The 19,485-nt window shown below is 37.8% G+C and overlaps 1 protein-coding gene across 3 annotated transcripts in view; it reads left to right on the top strand.

Annotated features, from left to right (window-relative positions):
• SRPK1 (SRSF protein kinase 1) overlaps positions 1-19,485 on the top strand; it is an 87,343-nt gene that overhangs the window by 20,495 nt on the left and 47,363 nt on the right. The gene's annotated exons all lie outside the window — the stretch shown is intronic.

The following is a 19,485-nucleotide window of genomic DNA, read 5'->3' as shown; positions in this document are numbered from 1 at the left end:
TATATTTGAAGCTCCATATTTCCATGTGTGGTTATTAAGTAATCTAAAATACTGAATATATGAAGAGATATATTGGTTTGGAAGACTCAGATTTAAATAATAGTTCTTCCTAAATTAATATATAAATTTCCTATTCCTGTAACAGCATTCTGTGACGCCAATTCCAAACTTTACGGAAAATACAAACGTAAGAATAACCCAAAAAATGTCCAGAGAAGTGTAATCCATTTTGAGGTTTTTTTTTAATATGGTGTGAGAAAATGTTCTAATTTAATTCTTTTACATGTAGCTGTCCAGTTTTTTCAGCACCACTTATTGAAGAGGCTGTCTTTTCCCCGTTGTGTATTCTTGCCTCCTTTGTCATAGGTTAACGTAAGTGCATGGGTTTATTTCTGGGCCCGCAGTTCTGTTCCATTTATCTATGTGTCTGTTACCATACTGTTTTGATTACTGTAGCTTTGTAGTATAGTTTAAAATCAGGGAGCGTGATACCTCCAGCTCTGTTGTTATTCCTCAAGATTGTTTTGGTTATTCAGGATCTTTTGTGTTTCCATACAAATTTTAGAATTGCTAGTTCTGTGAAAAATGCCATTGGTCTTTTAATAGGAATTGCATTGAATCTGTAGATTGACTTGAGTAGTATGGTCATTTTAACAATATTAATTCTTTGAATCCATGAACACAGTGTATCTTTCCATCTGTGTTGTCTTCAGTTTCTTTAATCAGTGTATTACAGTTTTCTGAGTATAGTTCTTTTTCCTTAGTTAGATTTATTCCTAGTATTTTATTCTTTTAGATGCGATGGTAAATTGGATTGTTTTAAAATTTCTCTTTCTGATAGTTTGTTATTAGTGTATAGAAATGCAACAGGTTTTTGTATATTAATTGTATCCTGAAACTTTACCGAGTTCATTGATGAGCTCCAAGTAGTTTTTTTGGTGTTGTCTTTAGGATTTTCTATGTATAGTATCATGTTATTTGCAGACAAAAACAGTTTAATTCTTCCTTTCCAATTTGGACTCCTCTTGTTTTTAAAGTAATGTCTGATTGCTGTAGCTAGGACTTCAAATACTGTGTTGAATAAAAATGGTGAGAGTGGGCATCCTTGTCCTGTTCCTGATCTTAGAGGAAACACTTTCAGCTTTTCGCAGTTGAGTATGACATTATTGGTGGGCTTATATATGGCCTTTATTATGTTTTATGCTCCACTTTGTGGAGAATTTTTATCATAAATGGATGTTGAATTTTGTTAAAAGCTTTGTCTGCATCTGTTGGTGATCATAAGATTTTTATTCTTCAGCTTGTTAACGTGGTATATCATTGGCTGACTTATGGATATTGAACTATTCTTGCATCCATGGGATAAATCCCACTTGATCATGGTGTATGATCCTTTCAATGTATTGTTGAATTCAGTTTGCTAATATTTTATTGAGGATTTTTGCACATATGTTCATCAGTGAGATTGGCCTGTAATTTACTTTTTTTGTGATATCTTCTTGTTTTGGTATGAGCTTGATGCTGGCCTCCTAGAATGAGTTCAGAAGCATTTCTTCCTCTGTAGTTTTTTGGAATGGTTTGAGAAGGATAAGTATTAGCCCTTCTCTAAATGTTTTGTAGAATTCACCCATGAAACCATCTGGTCCTGGACTTTCGTTTGTTGGGAGGTCTTTATTTATTTATTTATTATTACTGATTTGGTTTCATTACCGATAATTGGTCTATTTATATTTTCTATTTCTTCCTGACTCAGCCTTGGAAGATTGTACATTTCTAGGAGCTTGTCCATTCCTGCTAGGTTGTCCATTTTATTGGCATGTAGTTGTTGCAGTAATCTCTTATGATTCTTTGTATTTCTGTGGTATTGTTTGTAACTCCTCCTTTTTCATTTCTGATTTTGTTGATTTGACCCTCTTTTTTTCTTGATAAGTCTGGCTACAAAATGCAGTTATTTGTATGTTGTCTTCACTGAAGTTATCAAATTTCTTGCCCATATTTTATTGAGTTGTTTGTCTTGTTATTGTGTTGTAAAAGTTCTTTTTATATTCTGGATACAAGTCCTTTATCAGTTTGTATTGTATTTACAGAGGTTTCTAATTTTGTTTAGTATTTATTTGTATTGTACTTAGATTTGTATTGTATTACAGAGGTTTTTAATTTAGACAAAGTCCAGTTTATCAATTTTTTTTTCTCCTATCGGTGTTTTTTTGAGTTTTAGGAAATCTTTGCCTACACTAGGGGTGTGAAGATACTCACACTTAGTTCTGAGGCGAGAGGGGAGTACTGTTTTGTTTTTTTCCCCATAAAATACAGAGAATTATGTAAGATTTTTTAAAGTCCTCAGCCCCATCCACACTCCCTTGAAACCACAAATTGGCTAACAGGCATTGTGTGCTTTCTAAGTACAGTTGACCCTTGAACACTGTGGGGGTTAGGGGCACCTGTCTCCCCACTAGTTGAAAATTTGCATGTAACTTTTTTTTCACATCTTTATTAGAGTATAATTGCTTTACAATGTTGTGTTAGTTTCTGTTGTACAACAAAGTGAATCAGCTATGTGTATACATATATCTGCATATCTCCTCCCTCCCACCCTCCCTATCCCACCCCTCTAGGTTATCACAAAGCATCGAGTTGATCTCCCTGTGCTGTGCAGCAGCTTCCCACTAGCCATCCATTTTACATTTGGTAGTGTATATATTTCAATGCTACTCTCTCACTTCGTCCCAGCTTCCCTTTCCCCCGCTGTGTCCTCAAGTCCGTTCTCTACGTCTGCATCTTTATTCCTGCCCTGCCACTAGGTTCATCAGTACCGTTTTTTTATTTTCTATTTTTTTTCATTCTGAATTTTAGTTTATTTTCTTTTGTAATTTAAGATGAAGCAACACTACCTCTAAAGCTGTACCTAAAAGTTGGCTCACTTTTACAATGACCCTTAGTGATATTTTTATTTTTTATTTTTTAAGACTCTTTATCTTATTTTATTTTATTATACAGCAGGTTCTTATTAGTTATGTATTTTATACATATTAGTGTATATATGTCAATCCCAATCTCCCAGTTCATCCTACCCCCACCACCCCCCACCCACTTTCCCCCCTTGGTGTCCATATGTTTGTTCTCTAAATCTGTGTCTCTATTTCCGCCTTGCAAACCAGTTCATCTGTACCGTTTTTCTAGATTCCACATATATGCGTTAATATACAATAATTGTTTTCTCTTTCTGACTTACTGCACTGTGTATGATAGTCTCTAGGTTCATCCACGTCTCTACAAATGACCCAATTTCTTTCCCTTTTATGGCTGAGTAATATTCCATTGTATATATGTGCCACATCTTTATCCATTCATCTGTTGATGGACATTTAGGTTGCTTCCATGTCCTGGCTATTGTAAATTGTGCTGCAGTGAACATTGTGTGGTACATGTATCTTTTTTTTTTGGTACGCGGGCCTCTCACTGTTGTGGCCTCTCCCGTTGCGGAGCACAGGCTCCGGACGCGCAGGCTCAGCAGCCATGGCCCACGGGCCCAGCTGCTCCGCGGCATGTGGGATCTTCCCTGACCTGGTCACGAACCCGTGTCCCCTGCATCGGCAGGCGGACTCTCAGCCACTGCGCCACCAGGGAAGCCCACATGTATCTTTTTAAATTATGGTTTTCTCAGGGTATATGCCCAGTAGTGGGATTGCTGGGTCATATGGTAGTTCTATTTTTAGTTTTTTAAGGAACCTCCATACTGTTCTCCATAGTGGCTGTATCAATTTACATTCCCACCAACAGTGCCAGAGGATTCCCTTTTCTCCACACCCTCTCCAGCATTTACTGTTTCTAGATTTTTTGATGATGGCCATTATGACCTGTGTGAGGTGATACCTCATTGTGATTTTGACTCACATTTCTCTAATGATTAGTGATGTTGAGCATCTTTTCATGTGTGTGTTGGCAGTCTGTATGTTTTCTTTGGAGAAATGTCTGTTTAGGTCTTCTGCCCATTTTGGGACTGGGTTGTTTGTTTTTTTGATATTGAGCTGCATGAGCTGCTTGTATATTTTGGAAATTAATCCTTTATCAGTTGCTTCGTTTGCATATATTTTCTCCCATTCTGAGGGTTGTCTTTTCGTCTTGTTTATGGTTTCCTTTACTGTAGCTTTGTAGTATATTCTGAAGTCAGGGGGCCTGATTCCTCCAGCTCCGTTTGTCTTTCTCAAGATTGCTTTGGCTATTCAGGATCTTTTGTGTTTCCATACAAATTACAAAATTTCTTGTTCTAGTTCTGTGAAAAATGCCATTGTTAATTTGATTGGGATTGCACTGAATCTGTAGATTGCTTTGGGTAGTAGAGTCATTTTCACAATGTTGATTCTTCCAATCCAAGAACATGGTGTATCTCTCCATCTGTTTGTATAATCTTTGATTTCTTCCGTCAGTGTCTTATAGTTTTCTGCATACAGGTCTTTTGCTCCTTAGGTAGGTTTATGCCTAGGTATTTTATTCTTTTTGTTGCAGTGGTAAATGGGAGTGTTTCCTTAATTTATTTTTCTGATTTTTCGTTGTTAGTATTTAGGATGCATGTAACCTTTGACTCCCCCAAAACTTTTCTACTAATAGCCTACTGTTGATTGGAAGCCTTACTGATAACATAAAGTCGATTAACACATATTTTGTATGTTATATGTATTACATGCTGTGTTCTTACAATAAAATAAGCAAAGATGAATGAAAAATGTTACTGAGAGAGAAAATGATACTAAGAAAATCATAAGGAAAAGAAAATACATTTATAGTACTGTATTATATTTATCGATATTGTAAATTTACATCACCTATTCATAAGATAAATTGTCATACCTACATCAGTATTGTCTTACATAGTATAAAACACTGTAGATGTTACACATATCACTAACACTAGACATCAAGATGAAAAAATAATGTGAAAATAAAATTCATTTTTATTTACAGGTACAGTGATTCATGCATTGACAATAAAACAGCAATATGATTGCTTTATGGTATCCTTGTGTGATTGATACAGTTGCTTCCCGGTAGCCTGGCCTATACATTAGTGAACGAATTGTTGTAAAAATTTTTTTTTTTTTTTGCGGTACGCAGGCCTCTCACTTTTGTGGCCTCTCCCGTTGTGGAGCACAGGCTCCGGACGCGCAGGCTCAGCGGCCATGGCTCACGGGCCCAGCTGCTCTGCGGCATGTGGGATCTTCCCGGACCGGGGCACAAACCCGTGTCCCCTGCATCAACAGGCGGACTCTCAACCACTGCACCATCAGGGAAGCCCAAATTGTAAAATTTTAATGGCATATAGTATTACATATTATAGTGATATTCATAACGCAGTATTGGAAACATTACTTTTTAAAAAAACCATTTACTTGTAATGATAGGCTGATATGCAGTTTCTCCAATTAAGAGGTGGGGACATACTGAATACAGTAATGTAATTCTTATGCCTATGTAAGGATAGGCTATCCACTTCAATACAAGTCTTACACACAGTGTTTTACATGATGCATTCTTAGGCGATGATGATAATGATGCAAAAAACATTTCATACAGTTCTTGCTCTACAATTATTAGATTTTCACGAAGACATAGACATACACAACAGATAAGTTTAACTGTACTGTGGTGATTATTTACTAATTTACTAAGTGGAAGTGGATTATAAAGATCTTCATTTTTGTCTTCACGTTGAGTAGGGTGAGGAGGAGGAGGAGGGAGAGGAGGGGTTGGTCTTGTTTTCACAGAGGTGGCAAAGGTGGAGGATGTGGCAAGAGGAGGCAGGAGAGGTGTGCACACTTGGTGTAGCTTTATGGAAGTACATGGAAATTTCTGTCTGAAATTTTTTGCTTTTTCATTTCTCTAAATGTGTTTCTGTATGGTACCAATCCTTTTTCAACCATTTGCTTTAGTTTCAGTTTCAGTGATACATAGAAGGGTCCATGTCATAAAAGAAGCCAAAAGCAATCTTGAATAGTCAGAACCCTTCTTCCGAACTGTATAATGTCAGTTTGTTTTCTGACACTGCTTCTTCTATGTCTTCTTCCTTATCTGTCACTGATTTGGAAGCACTCATCTCCATCAAATCTTCTTTTGTTAATTCCTCTGTTGTGTCTCTTAGTTCTTGAATTTCTCCAAGATCCATATCTTGAAACACTTTAAACCCCCCCCCTTTTCTGTCATGTCCACAATCTCTTTCACGATTTCCTTGATTGGCTCTTTCATAAATCCTGTGAAGTCATGCACAACACCTTGACACAGTTTTCTCCAGCAGGAATTTATTGTTTCAGGCTTGATTTCTTTCATGGCTTTTTAAATAACAGTGATGGCATCTTCAGTTGTCTAATCCTTCCAGACTTTCATAGTGTTTTCTCTATTGGGGTTCTCTTCCATAGCATTGACAGTTCTTTCCATAGAGTACCATGACCTAGAGGCTGAATTAGAGATGACGCGTTTTGGGGCAAGTACACCACTTGGATGCCATTCATTAGTTGATGGATATTTGGGTTGTTTTCACTTTGGGCTGTTATGAATAATGCTGTTGTGAACATTTATGTGCAATTTTTTGTGTGGGCACATGTTTTCATTTCTCTTGGAAATATACCTAGAAGTAGAATTGCTGAGCCATATAGTAATTTTTTTTTTTTTTTTTTTTTGGTCATGGCATGTGGGATCTCAGTTCCCCAACCAGGGATTGAACCCATGCCCCTTGGACCACCAGGGAAGTCCCCATATAGTAATTCTGATGTTTAACATTTTGAAGAACTGAAAACGGTTTTCCAAAGTAGTTGTACCATTTTGCATTTCCACCAGCAATACATGAGGGTTCCAATTTCTCCACATCCTCACTTGTTATTGTCTGCCTAGATCCACTTTTGATTACTTCATAACTTTAATGTGCCTCAACCTTTATTTTTGGTTTCATCCACTCTAGGCAAACTTTATTTTTTTTAATTTAATATCTTTATTAGAGTATAATTGCTTTACCATGTTGTGTTACTTTCTGCTGCACAACAAAGTGAATCAGCTATATGTATACATATATCCCCATATCCCTTTAGGCAGACTTTAATTTCCTACTTTGTAAAATGGAATTTTGGTGGATCTACGCCTCTCCTATCCTTCCCACCTCTGCCCCTAAATTCTGTCTTTACCATCTTAGGGTGATTACCTTACATTCTCCTCTGTAACAATAATTATTTTGTGTTTTGTTTTTTCACCATAAATATTTGTTTATTTGTTTTCTTGGTAGCACAATGAAAAAAGCATTTGGCTGGAATGCAACACACTTAGGTTCTAGTCTGTCACTACCTATACTTGGTACACTTCCCTAACTTCTGGGTTTGAGTATTCATCTGTAAAATGGGGTTCTGGTTAGAGTTCAGGACTTTGCTAGTTCTAAGATTCACTGATTCTGTGAAGGAATAAGCATCCTCCGTGTATGCATGTAATAATTCATTTTATAAACTTATTTTACACAATTTTTAGGACTCCATTCATTGCATAAAGTGCATATTTCACACAAAATACTTAGACTTTAAAACTAAAATAGGAACTTGATCAGCAGATTATAGTTGATATTTCCAAGATCCCCAAACTTCTGCAAGATTATCTAAAAGAATTTTTATCAAATTCAGCTTATTGTTAGGCTTGTCTCTTTCTATTAGTGTCACTCCCCTAACTGCTCAATGAGCTGTGTAGATAATTAAAAAACATGTTACTTTTTAAAAAGAGCTGATCCTTCCTAAAATGGGTGGTTGTAGAGCATGAATCATTCTGTGCCATTCTGTAGTTTGGTGATTAAGACCGAATTTGCAAATTTACTTCTGAAAAGAAGTTTCTAAGGTTGAAGGAGATTATTGGATTTAGAGTGTCTACCATTCTTTAGCTCTATGACCTTTGGAAAGTTTTCTACCTCTCTGATTCTGTTTGCCCAATTTAAAGGGCATGAGTCTCAACATTGTTAAAAGTGAGATAATCTACAGATTTCTATACTGCAAGTAATCATACATGTATAGGTGATTTTATGCAGATAATTCAGATTTTTTTTCAGATTCAAAAGGATTTTGTTGAGCTTGTTCCATGTTAACTTTTTATTTTACCCTTTTAAAATTTATACCCGCTTTGGGGCTTCCCTGGTGGCGCAGTGGTTGAGAGTCCGCCTGCCAATGCAGGGGAAACGGGTTCGTGCCCCGGTCTGGGAAGATCCCACATGTCGCGGAGCGGCTGGGCCCGTGAGACATGGCCGCTGAGCCTGTGCATCCGGAGCCTGTGCTTCGCAACGGGAGAGGCCACAACAGTGAGAGGCCTGCGTACCGCAAAAAAAAAAAAAAATTTATACCCATTTCTCCCACCCTCCACCACCCACATCTGGCAACCACCAGTATCTGTGAGTTGTTCTGTTTTGTTTTTATTTTTTGGTTTCTTTTTAAGTTTCCACGTGTAAGAGAGATCTTACAGTATTTGTCTTTCTCTGACTTATTTCACTTAATGTAATACCTGTGAGGTCTGTCCGTGAGAAGATTTTGTTCTTTCTTATGGCTGAATAATATTCCATTGTGTGTGTGTACCACAGTTTCTTTATCCATTCATCCATCCATGGAAACTTAGGTTGTTTCCATGTCTTAGCTATTGTATAAATAATGCAGTGAACATGGGGATCTGTATATTTTATCAACTTAGTGTTTTTGTTTTCTTCAGGTAAATACCCAAAAGTGGAATTGCTGGATCATATGGTAGTTCTCTTTTTAATTTTTTGAGGAACCTTCATACTGTATTCAGTAGTGGCTGCACCAATACATTCTCACCAATAGTGCACAGGGTTCTCTTTTCTCTACATCCTTGTCAACAATCTGTTGTCTTTTTTGTAATAAGCCATCCTAACAGATGTGAGGTGACATCTCATTGTGGTTTTGATTTGCATTTCCCTGATGATTAGTGATGTGGAGCACTTTCTCATGTACCTGTTGGCCATCTGTATGTCTTCTTTTAAAAAAAAAAGTCTATTTATGTCTTCTGCCCATTTTTTAATTGGATTGCTTGGTTTTTTGCTACTGAGTTGTATGAGTTCATTATATATTTTTTTAATTTATTTATTTTTGGCTGCGTTGGGTCTTCGTTGATGCACGCAGGCTTTCTCTAGTTGTGGTGAGCAGGGTCACTGTTCGTTGCGGTGTGTGGGCTTCTTTTGTTGTGGAGCATGGGCTTCACTAGTTGCGGCCTATGGGCTCAGAAGTTGTGGCCTATGGGCTCAGTAGTTGCGGCTCATGGGCTTAGTTGCTTCGTGGCATGTAGGATCTTCCCAGACCAGGGATTGAACCCATGTCCCCTGCATTGGCAGGTGGATTCCTAACCACTGTACCACCAGGGAAGTCCCCATGTAACACCTTATCAGATCTTTGGTTTACACATATTTTCTCCCATTCCATAGCTAGCCTTATCATTTTTTTTGATGGTTTCCTTTGTTGTGCAGAAGCATTTTATTTTATTTTTAAACACTGTTTATTTTTTAACATTTACTTATTTGGTTGTGCCGGCTCTTGTTGTGGCAAGCAGGCTTCTCCGTTGTGGCTCACTGGCTTCTTAGTTGCAGCTTGCCGGCTCTTTAGTTGCAGCACATGGGCTCCTTAGTTGCAGCAGGCAGGCTCCTTAGTCATGGCTCCAGGGCTCCTTAGTCGTGACACGAGGGCTTCTTAGTTGTGGTATGCAAACTCTTAGTTGCGGCATGCATGTGGGATCTAGTTCCCTTACCAGGGATTGAACCTGGGCCCCCTGCATTGGGAGTGTGCAGTCTTATCCACTGTGCCACCAGGGAAGTCCAGAAGCATTTTAATTTGATGTAATCCCACTTGTTTACTTTTGCTTTTGTTGTCTTTGCTTTTGATGTCAGATTCAAAAAATCACTGCCAAGATCTATGTCAAGGAGCTTACTGTCCATATTTTCTTTTAGGAGTTCTATGGTTTCACGTCTTATGTTCAAGTCTTTAATCCATTTTGAGTTTATTTCTGTGTATGGTGTAAGGTGGGGTTCAGTTTCATTTTTTTGCATGTGGCTCTACAGTTTTCCTAGCACCATTTATTGAAGAGACTGTCTTTTCCTCATTGTATATCCTGGCATATTTCCTGTCTTAAATTAATTGACCATATATGTGTGGATTTATATAAGGGCTCTCTATTCTGTTCCATTGTGTTATGTCTTTTTATACCAGTACCATACTGTTTTGGTTACTGTAGGTTTGTAATGTAGTTTGAAATCACAAAGCATGATGCCTCCAGCTTTGTTCTTCTTTCTCAAGATAGCTCTGGCTATTCAGGGTTTTCTATGGTTTCATACAAATTTTAGGAGTTGTCTGTTTTTTTGAAAAATGCTGTTGGAATTTGATAGGGATTGCATTGAATCTGTAGCTTGCTCTGGATAGTATGTACATGTTAACAATATTGAGTCTTCTAACCTGTGAACATGGAATATCCGTTTATTGGTGTGTTCTTCAATTTCTTTCGTTACTGTTTTGTAGTTTTCAATATACAGGTCTTTCACCTCCTTGGTTAAGTTTATTCCTAGGTATTTTACTCTTTTTGATGAATAAATAGTATAGTTTCTTAATTTCTCTGATAATTCATTATTAGGGTAAATATATATACCCTATATATATATATATATATGCAACACATTTTTGTGTATTGATTTTGTATCCTACAACTTTACTAGATTTATTAGTCCAAACAGTTTTTTGATGGAGTTCTTAGGATTTTCTATATATAGTGTCATGTCATCTGCAAATAGTAAAAGTTCTACTTCTTCCTTTCCAATTTGGATGCCTTTTATTTATTTTTCTTGCCTAATTGTGCTGACGAGGACTTCAGTACTATGTTAAGTACAAGTGGTGAGAGTGGGCATCTTTGTCTTGTTCCTGATCTTAGAGGAAAAGCTTTTAGTTTTTCACCCCTGAGTATGATGGTCATTGTGGGCTTGTCATAGAATGGCCTTAATGATGTTGAGATATATTTCCTTTGTATCCACTTTGTTGAGAGTTTTTAATCATAAATGGATGCCGACTTTTGTCAAATGCTTTCTGCATCTATTGAGATCATATGATTTCTATCCTTCATTTTGTTAATGTGGTGTATCACATTAACTGATTTGCAGCTGTTGAACCATTCTTGCATCCTTGGAGTAAATCTCACTTGATCATGGTTTATGATCCTTTTACTGTATTATTGAATTTGGTTTGCTAATGTTTTGTTGAGGATTTTTGCATCTATGTTCATCAGTGATACTGGCCTGTAATTTTCTTGCGGCATGCTTGTCTAGTTTTGGGATCAGGATGATGCTAGCCTCATAAAATGAATTTGGAAGAGTTCCCTTCTCTACTGTTTTTGGAAGAATTTATGAAGGACTGGTATTAATTCTTATTTGAATATGTATTAGAATTCACCAGTGAAGCTGACTGATCCTGGCCTTTGGTTGTTAAGAGATTTTTGGTTATTGATTTAGTCTCCTTACTAGTAGTAATCAGTCTATGTTCAGATTGTCTATTTCACCATGATTCAGTATTGGTAAGTTGTATGTTTCTAGAAATTTATCCATTTCTTATAGGTTGTCAATTTGTTGGCCTGTAATTGTTCATAATACAATCAGTTATGATCCTTTGTATTGCTGTTGCATCAGCTGTAATATCTGTTTCGTTTCTGATTTTATTTATTTGAGTCTTCTCTCTTTTTTTCTTGGTGAGTCTAGCTAAAGGCTTGGCAGTTTTGTTTACCTTTTCAAAAACTAGCACTTAGTTCCATTGATCTTCTCTATTGTCTTTTCGATCTCTGTTTCATTTATTTCTGCTCTCATTATTTCCTTTCTTCTAGTAATTTTGGGCTTTGTTTTTTCTTCTTTTTCTAATTCCTTGAGGTGTAAAGGTAGGTTGTTTGAGACTTTTTTAATTTCTTCAGGTAGGCATTTATCATTATGAATTTCTCTCTTAAAACTGCCTTTGCCGCGTCCCACAAATTTTGGTATGTTACTTTTCCACTTTCATTTGTCTCAAGGTATTTTTTAATTTCTCTTTTGATTTCTTCTTTAACCCTTTGGTTGTTCAGTAGCATGTTGTTTTACCTCCACATATTTGTGAATTTTCCAGTTTTCTCCGTGTAATTAATTTCTAATTTCATACCATTGTGGTCAGAAAAGATGCTTGATAAGATTTCAGTCCTTTTAAATTAAGACTTGTTTTGTGGCCTAATGTATGATCTATCCTGGAAAATGGTCCATGTATACTGGAGAAGAATGTGTTTTCTTTTGGTTTTGGACGGAATGTTCTGTATGTATCTGTTAAGTCCATCTGATCTAATGTATCATTTAATGTGTATTTTTCCTAATTGATTTTCTGTCTGGATGATATATCCCCTACTATTATTGTATTGCTGTCTGTTTCTCCCTTTAGGTCTGTTAATAATATATTTGCTGTATATATTTATCAATAGGTGTTCTTTTGTTGGGTGCATAAATATTTACAAATGTTATATTCCCATGTTGGATTGACCTCTTTCTCATTATGTAATACCCATATTTGTCTGTTTATTACAGTCTTAAAGTCTGTTTTATCTGATATAGGTATATGTACTCTAGCTTTCTTTTGGTTTCCATTTGGATGGAATATCTTTTTCTATCCCTTCACTTTCAGTCTGTATGTGTCCTTTCATCTCAAGTGAGTCACTTGTAGGTAGCATATAGGTGGATCTTGTTCTTTTTATCCACTCAGCCATTCTGTGTCTTTTGATTGGAGAATTTAATTTGTTTACATTTAAAGTAATTATTGGCAGGTATATGCTTATTGCCATTTTATTAATTGTTTACTGGCTGTTTAACAGTCTATTTTAAGTTGATAACAACTAAGTTTGATCCTATTCTGAAGCTCAGCATTTTTACTCTTTCCTTCCCCTCCCCTCATTTTATGTTTTTGATGTCACGTTTTACTTGTGTATCCCTTAATTAATTATTGTGGACTTCCCTGGTGGCGCAGTGGTTAAGAATCTGCCTGCCACTGCAGATGCCTGTTTTTACATCTTACATAGAATCTATCACAGCATTTACCCAATAAGAAGGGTTAGCAAACTTTCAAATAATAGAACTCTGGATCAAGAAAAATGTGACTAGAGATAGACTTGGAGCCAAAAAGACCTAAGATGTGTACAATTTTATATGTGATATTATACAATTCAGTTCATCTCTCTCAACTTCTGAAAAATTCTAACTACTAAAGACTCAACAAGGGGACTTCCCTGGTGGCACAGTGGTTAAGAATCCTCCTGCTAATGCAGGGGACAGGAGTTTGAGCCTTGGTCTGGGAAGATCCCATGTGCTGCAGAGCAACTAAGCCCATGTGCCACAACTACTGAGCCTGCACTCTAGAGCCTGCAAGCCACAACTACTGAAGCCCGCGTGCCACAACTACTGAATCCCACGCACCTAGAGCCCAGGCTCTGCAACAAGCGAAGCCACCACAATGAGAAGCCTGCATACCGCAACAAAGAGCAGCCCCTGCTCACCGCAACTAGAGATAGCCCACGTGTAGCAACGAAGACCCAATACAGCCAAAAATTAATTAAAATTAATTAAGTAATTAAAAAATATTGTAACCATAATTATTTTTACTACTTTTGTTTTTTAATCCTCATACTAGCTATAATAGTGTTTAGTCCACTTTAGTATATTTTTACCTTTCCAGTGAAATTTGTTCTTTGATGTATTTTCTTATCAATTCGCACTCTTTCTTTCCAGCTTAAAGAAACCCCTTTAACATTTCTTGTTAAGGCCAGTTTGGTAGTGATGAACAACTTTAGATTCTGTTTGTATGGAAAACTATGTCTCCTTGAATTCTGAATGATAACTTTGCTGGGTGGAGTATTCTTGGTTAGTTCTTTCCTTTCAGCACTTTGAGTGTATCAGCTGCTTCCTTCTAGCCTGCAAAGTTTTTGCTGAAGAATCTGCTGATAATCTTATGGGAGTTCCCTTGCATGTAACAAGTTGTTTTTCTCTTCTTGCTTTTAATATCCTCTCCTTGTCTTTAACTTTCGAGATTTCAGTTATAATGTGTCTTGGTGTGCATCTCTTTGGGTTTCTTCTTTGGAACCTTCTGGGATTCTTGGATCTGGGTGTCTGTTTCCTCCCCAAATTAGGGAAGTTTTCAGCCGTTATTTCTTCAAACAAGATTTCTGCCTCTTTCTCTCTTCTTCTGGTATCCCTTTAATGCGAATGTTAGTCTGTTTGATGTTGTCCCTTAAACCATCTTCAGTTTTTTTCATTCTTTTTTCTTTTTGCTACTCTGATTGGGTGAGTTACAGTACCTGTCTTTTTTTTTTTTTTTTTGCTGTACGCAGGCCTCTCACTGTTGTGGCCTCTCCCGTTGCGGAGCACAGGCTCCGGGAGCACAGGCTCAGCGGCCATGGCTCACGGGCCCAGCCGCTCCACAGCATGTGGGATCTTCCCAGACCAGGGCACGAACCCGTGTCCCCTGCATCGGCAGGCGGACTCTCAACCACTGCGCCACCAGGGAAGCCCCAGTACCTGTCTTTGAATTGACTGATTATTATGCTTCATCTAGTCTGCTGTTGAACCCCTCTAGTGTATTTTTCAGTGAATTATTTTATTCTTTAGCTCTGTGACTTTTATTTGATACACTTTCTTATTTTTTCCATCTCTTTGTTGAAAGTTCCACTGTGTTCATCTTTTCCTTTTCCCAGGTCATTGAGTATCTTTATGACCATTACTTTGAACTTTTTATCAGGTAAATTACTTATCTTCATTTCATTAAGGATTTTTTCTGAGGTTTTATCTTGTTCTTTCATTTGGAATACATTACTCTGTTTCTTCATTCTGCTTCATTCTCCATGTTGACTGGTTGGAAAAAACCACCTCTCCAAGTCTTGAAGGAGTGGCCTCGTGTAGGAGCTGAACCTTGTCTTTCAACCCTTCCCCAACTCTGTCTTCTCTCAAACCTTTGTGCTTGTTCAAGCAGGCTGTTACTATTTTTTATTTTGGCTGCACTGTGCAGCATGCAGGATCTTAGTTCTCTGACCAGGGATTGAACCCATGCCTCTAGCAGTGGAAATGTGGAGTCTTAACCATTGGACCACCAGGAAAGTCTAGCAGGCTATTATATTTTTAATAGCTCCTAATTGTTGAGGAGGTGCCAAGATCTGTCACTGTCCCTAAGGGGAGGATCTCAGCACCTAGATTCAGGCTGTTTGGAAGCTTGACTCTCAGGCAGCTTTTAAAAGTATGTAAATTGATACAGTTCTATGGAACTGCCGGTGTAAACCCTGCTGGCCAGGCAGTCTGTTGGTGTCCCCTGAGTAACAGTTGCAGAAATCAGGGCACTAGATGAGTATATAAGTTCTCTTCTGTAAGATACTGGTGAGCTGGAACAAGACAGAGAGCATCAGATGTGTGCCAAACCTGAAGCCTGCTCCTCAGGCCGAAGCTCTAGGACAATCAAGAGGCCTCCTTCACAGAAAGACTGGGAGTTGTTCCTCAGTTTACTGTCTGCAGTGCCCTGGGAGTGACAGCCTGCCAAGAGTCATCTCTGATTGCCATAGCCCTCTGGGCCTCAAGAATGCAAGACCAACTGGCCACCAGAGACAGGCAATTAAGGGGAATCTTCTGGGTGGCAATGGCAAAAACTGGGACAACAGATGTAAAAACCTATCTGCCACAGGTAAAGCTTCCCTCCAGGAGACACTAGTGCTTTGGAGCAATGCTATTGAGAGTTAGACTGGGTAAAAAGTTCATTTCCTCAGATTTAGAAGTCACTGCCTGATGGTCTTTTGCTATCCTGGGTTTCTGATGAGATATTTAATGCCAGTCTGATTACTTCCCTTTAACTTTATTCTTTTTCATAGAAGCCTTTAAGATCTTCTTAATACTGGATTCTGAAATTTCCCTAGTACTATATTTATATGTAGGTAAAAGTAATCCTGTTTAACACCAGGAGGGCCCTTTTGATTTAAATGAGGATTCCATTTAATCCTCAGACTTTTCTTGTATTTCTTTAATATCTCTTCCCCTCCGTTTTCTTAAGCATCTTTTTCTGCAGCTCTCATTGTTCAGATGTTGGGACTTCTGGATTGATTGTATCTTGTCTCTTTTTGGTGCACTTATCATTTCTATAATTTTTTCTCAACGTTTAGGGAACTCTTTCCCCCCCCCCAAATCCTTTTTCTCACTTCAACTACTTTTAGAGCACCTTATTTTGTTTGGAAGTCAATATCATTTAAGATTTCTCTATTCGTGTTAACTAGTTTTAAAAATTGTGTTTTTCCTGAGTGCATTTTTGACCTGTAGGGTCAGTTTCCCGATTATTTCTCTTGGTCTCTACCTTTGAGGTTGAAGACTTTCGTCAAAGGTTTAGTGATCCTTGGTCATCTCTTCATACTTATGGATAAAGTGTTAGAGATCTCATTGAAAGCCCTGTGTCCCTAGCAAGGTTTTTTCTTTAAGGTGAATAGGTGGGGATCTGTCAGTGATGCTGGGCACCAGAATCTGGAAAATTTTACTGTGGGATACCATCATCTACACTAACAGCCTTTGCTCTTTCCAGTTTTGTTCACTCTCTTTAGAGAATAACCCTCCTTTTCTTTTTTCCCTGCAGGGTAAATGTAAGGTGTCAACTTTGTTATACAAACCTTCAGTTAACCTCCCTCTTTACCATCCCTCTTCTCACACCTGTGTTCCTATCCCCCTTCTCCACTTCAGCTCACCCTACACGTTTTTTCCTAGGTTGCCAGAGCATTGCTCCCTCTCCCTGTTTCTACATGTGGTAGATTTATAACTTTATTCTTTATTTTAGTTTTATTGTCTTTGAGTGGGGAGATGATATAATTATGCAATCTATTAAAGTTTTTGTTTCTAGCTCTTTGCTTTAATAAATGCTGTGATAGCCATCATTGTGCCTAAATCTTTGTGCATATGTTAATTTTTCCATAATTAAAAAAAACTTTTTATTTTAAAATAATTGCATGGACTTCCCTGGTGGTGCAGTGGTTGAGAGTCCGCCTGCCGATGCAGGGAACGTGGGTTCGTGCCCCGGTCCGGGAAGATGCCACATGCTGTGAAGCAGCTGGGCCCATGAGCCATGGCCGCTGAGCCTGCACATCCGGAGCCTGTGCTCCGCAGTGGGAGAGGCCACAACAGTGAGAGGCCCACGTAACGCAATAAATAAATAAATAAAATAATTGCAGATTCACAGGAAGTTGCAAAGATAAGACAGGGAGGTCCCAGGTACCCTTCATCCGGTTTCCCCCAATGGTTGCTTCTTCTGTAAGAATATCAAAACTAGGTATATCATTGGTGTAAAGTATGTGGTGAGTGTGTGATTATCTTAATTTTTAGGATAAATATTTATAAGTGAAATAGTTCAAAATTGTTGTGATTATTGCCTAATTATGTATATGTATATGACCTATTTAGAATGCTTCTTGTTATAAATAACCAAATTCAAACTCACTTCTTAGACTATATCTAGAGGGGTTAATAGGTAGGGATCTATGAGGCTGGACTCTGAATATATCTCCGTGGATTTGCCTGTTTTTCTCCACTCCTAGCCAGTGAATGTCTTAGCTTTATTTTCCTGTGTTTTAATATCATTCTCAGACATTTTCTTCCTATTTGGTGACAGTAATCCCCTCTGACAACTCCTTGGTCCGTATTGCTTAAGATTTCAGAAGTAGAGCTTCCAGCGTCCATTATTTCCTTCCCTAAAGGTTTCTAATCTTGCTTAGATCATGCAAGGGAGGTACCTACCTATGGGAAGGTAGGGTGGATAGGACCAGGTGATTAGTAGCCTTGCCAAGCTGTGGAGGGTTATTTCCTGAAAGGAAAATGATGCCAGACAGAAGAAGCTGAGTATGAGAGTAGCAGTCCAGTGTCCCTGCACTCTTCCCAACATAACAGTGAGTTGTATTTGTTGTAATTTTGTGTGTTTTTGAAATGATGTGAATATTTCATGAGTAATTCTCATAGGAAAAGATTCCAACAATTCAGAATTGTATTATATAAGACAAAATATGAAAAGTCCCTTTTATATTCCCCCACATCCTTATTCCTTCACCATTTCCAGGAGGGGAACTCTATCAACAATTGTCTGTATCCTTTAAACCCCTCTCAATATGTTTGTATACTAATATATGTACCTATATACATTTTATTTTATTTTATTTTTTATTGGAGGATAATTACTTTACACTGTTGTATTAGTTTCTGCTGTACAATGAAGTGAATCAGCTATTAAATGGATTACACTATAGCTAATCTACCTACCTATCTGTCTTATCCAGTTACTTGTCTTTTTCATTGTAATGGTGTGTCTTAACTTTCCTTGATAGTACCTCTCTATTATATGGATGTGCCATCAATTACTTAACTGCTGCTATTGATTACAAGTTATATTCATTTATTTTACACTAACAATAAAGTGATGACTTTTTTATTTTTTGCTTCAGTATTTATTTCCTGCTTAATTAAAAGATCTAGGACTCTAGATACTGTGTGACATCACAGCATCATGCTAAGGCACTGTTAACAAGTCCACTCATAGTGTTTTGGCATTGTTTTTTTTCCTATGTTGATCTTTTTTTTAAAATTGTGGTAAAATACACATAACAAAATTTACCATCCTAACCATTTTTAAAAATAAATATTTAAAAAAGAACATTGAATTTATTTATTTATTTATTTAGGCTGTGCTGGGTCTTAGTTGTGGCACATGGGGTCCTTCGTAGTGGCATGCAGACTCTTTAGTTGTGGTGTGCATGTGGGATCTGGTTCCCTAAGCAGGGATCGAACTTGGGCCCCCTGCATTGGGAGCAGGGAGTCTTATCCACTGGACCACCAGGGAAGTCCCCACCATCTTAACCATTTTTTTTTTTTTTTTTTTTTCTTTTTGCGGTATGCGGGCCTCTCACTGTTGTGGCCTCTCCCGTTGCGGAGCACAGGCTCCGGATGCGCAGGCCCAGCGGCCATGGCTCACGGGCCCAGCCGCTCCGCGGCATATGGGATCCTCCCAGACCGGGGCACGAACCCGTATCCCCTGCATCGGCAGGCGGACTCTCAACCACCGCGCCACCAGGGAGGCCCTTAACCATTTTTAAGTGTACAGTTTAGTCGTATTAAATACATTCACATTGTTGTGCAACCATCACCACCATCTATCCCCATGACACTTTTCATTTTGTATGACTGAAACCCTATACCCAGTAAACATTTTGAGTCCTTGCTTTCAATTCTTTAGGTATATACCTAGAGGAATTGTTGAATTATATGGTGATTCTATTTTTAATTTTGGAGGGACTCACCATACTGTTTTTCATAGCAGCTGCACCATTTTTATATCTCAGCAAAATGCACAAAGGTTCCAATTTCTCCACATCCTCATCAACAAGTTATTTTAAATATACGTGTACTTTAGAATGCATTAATAGTAG

This window comes from Mesoplodon mirus (genome assembly GCF_964341445.2).
Source record: "Mesoplodon mirus genome assembly, chromosome: 12".
Taxonomy (NCBI): domain Eukaryota; kingdom Metazoa; phylum Chordata; class Mammalia; order Artiodactyla; family Ziphiidae; genus Mesoplodon; species Mesoplodon mirus.
This window is presented reverse-complemented; position numbering and strand designations above follow the sequence as displayed.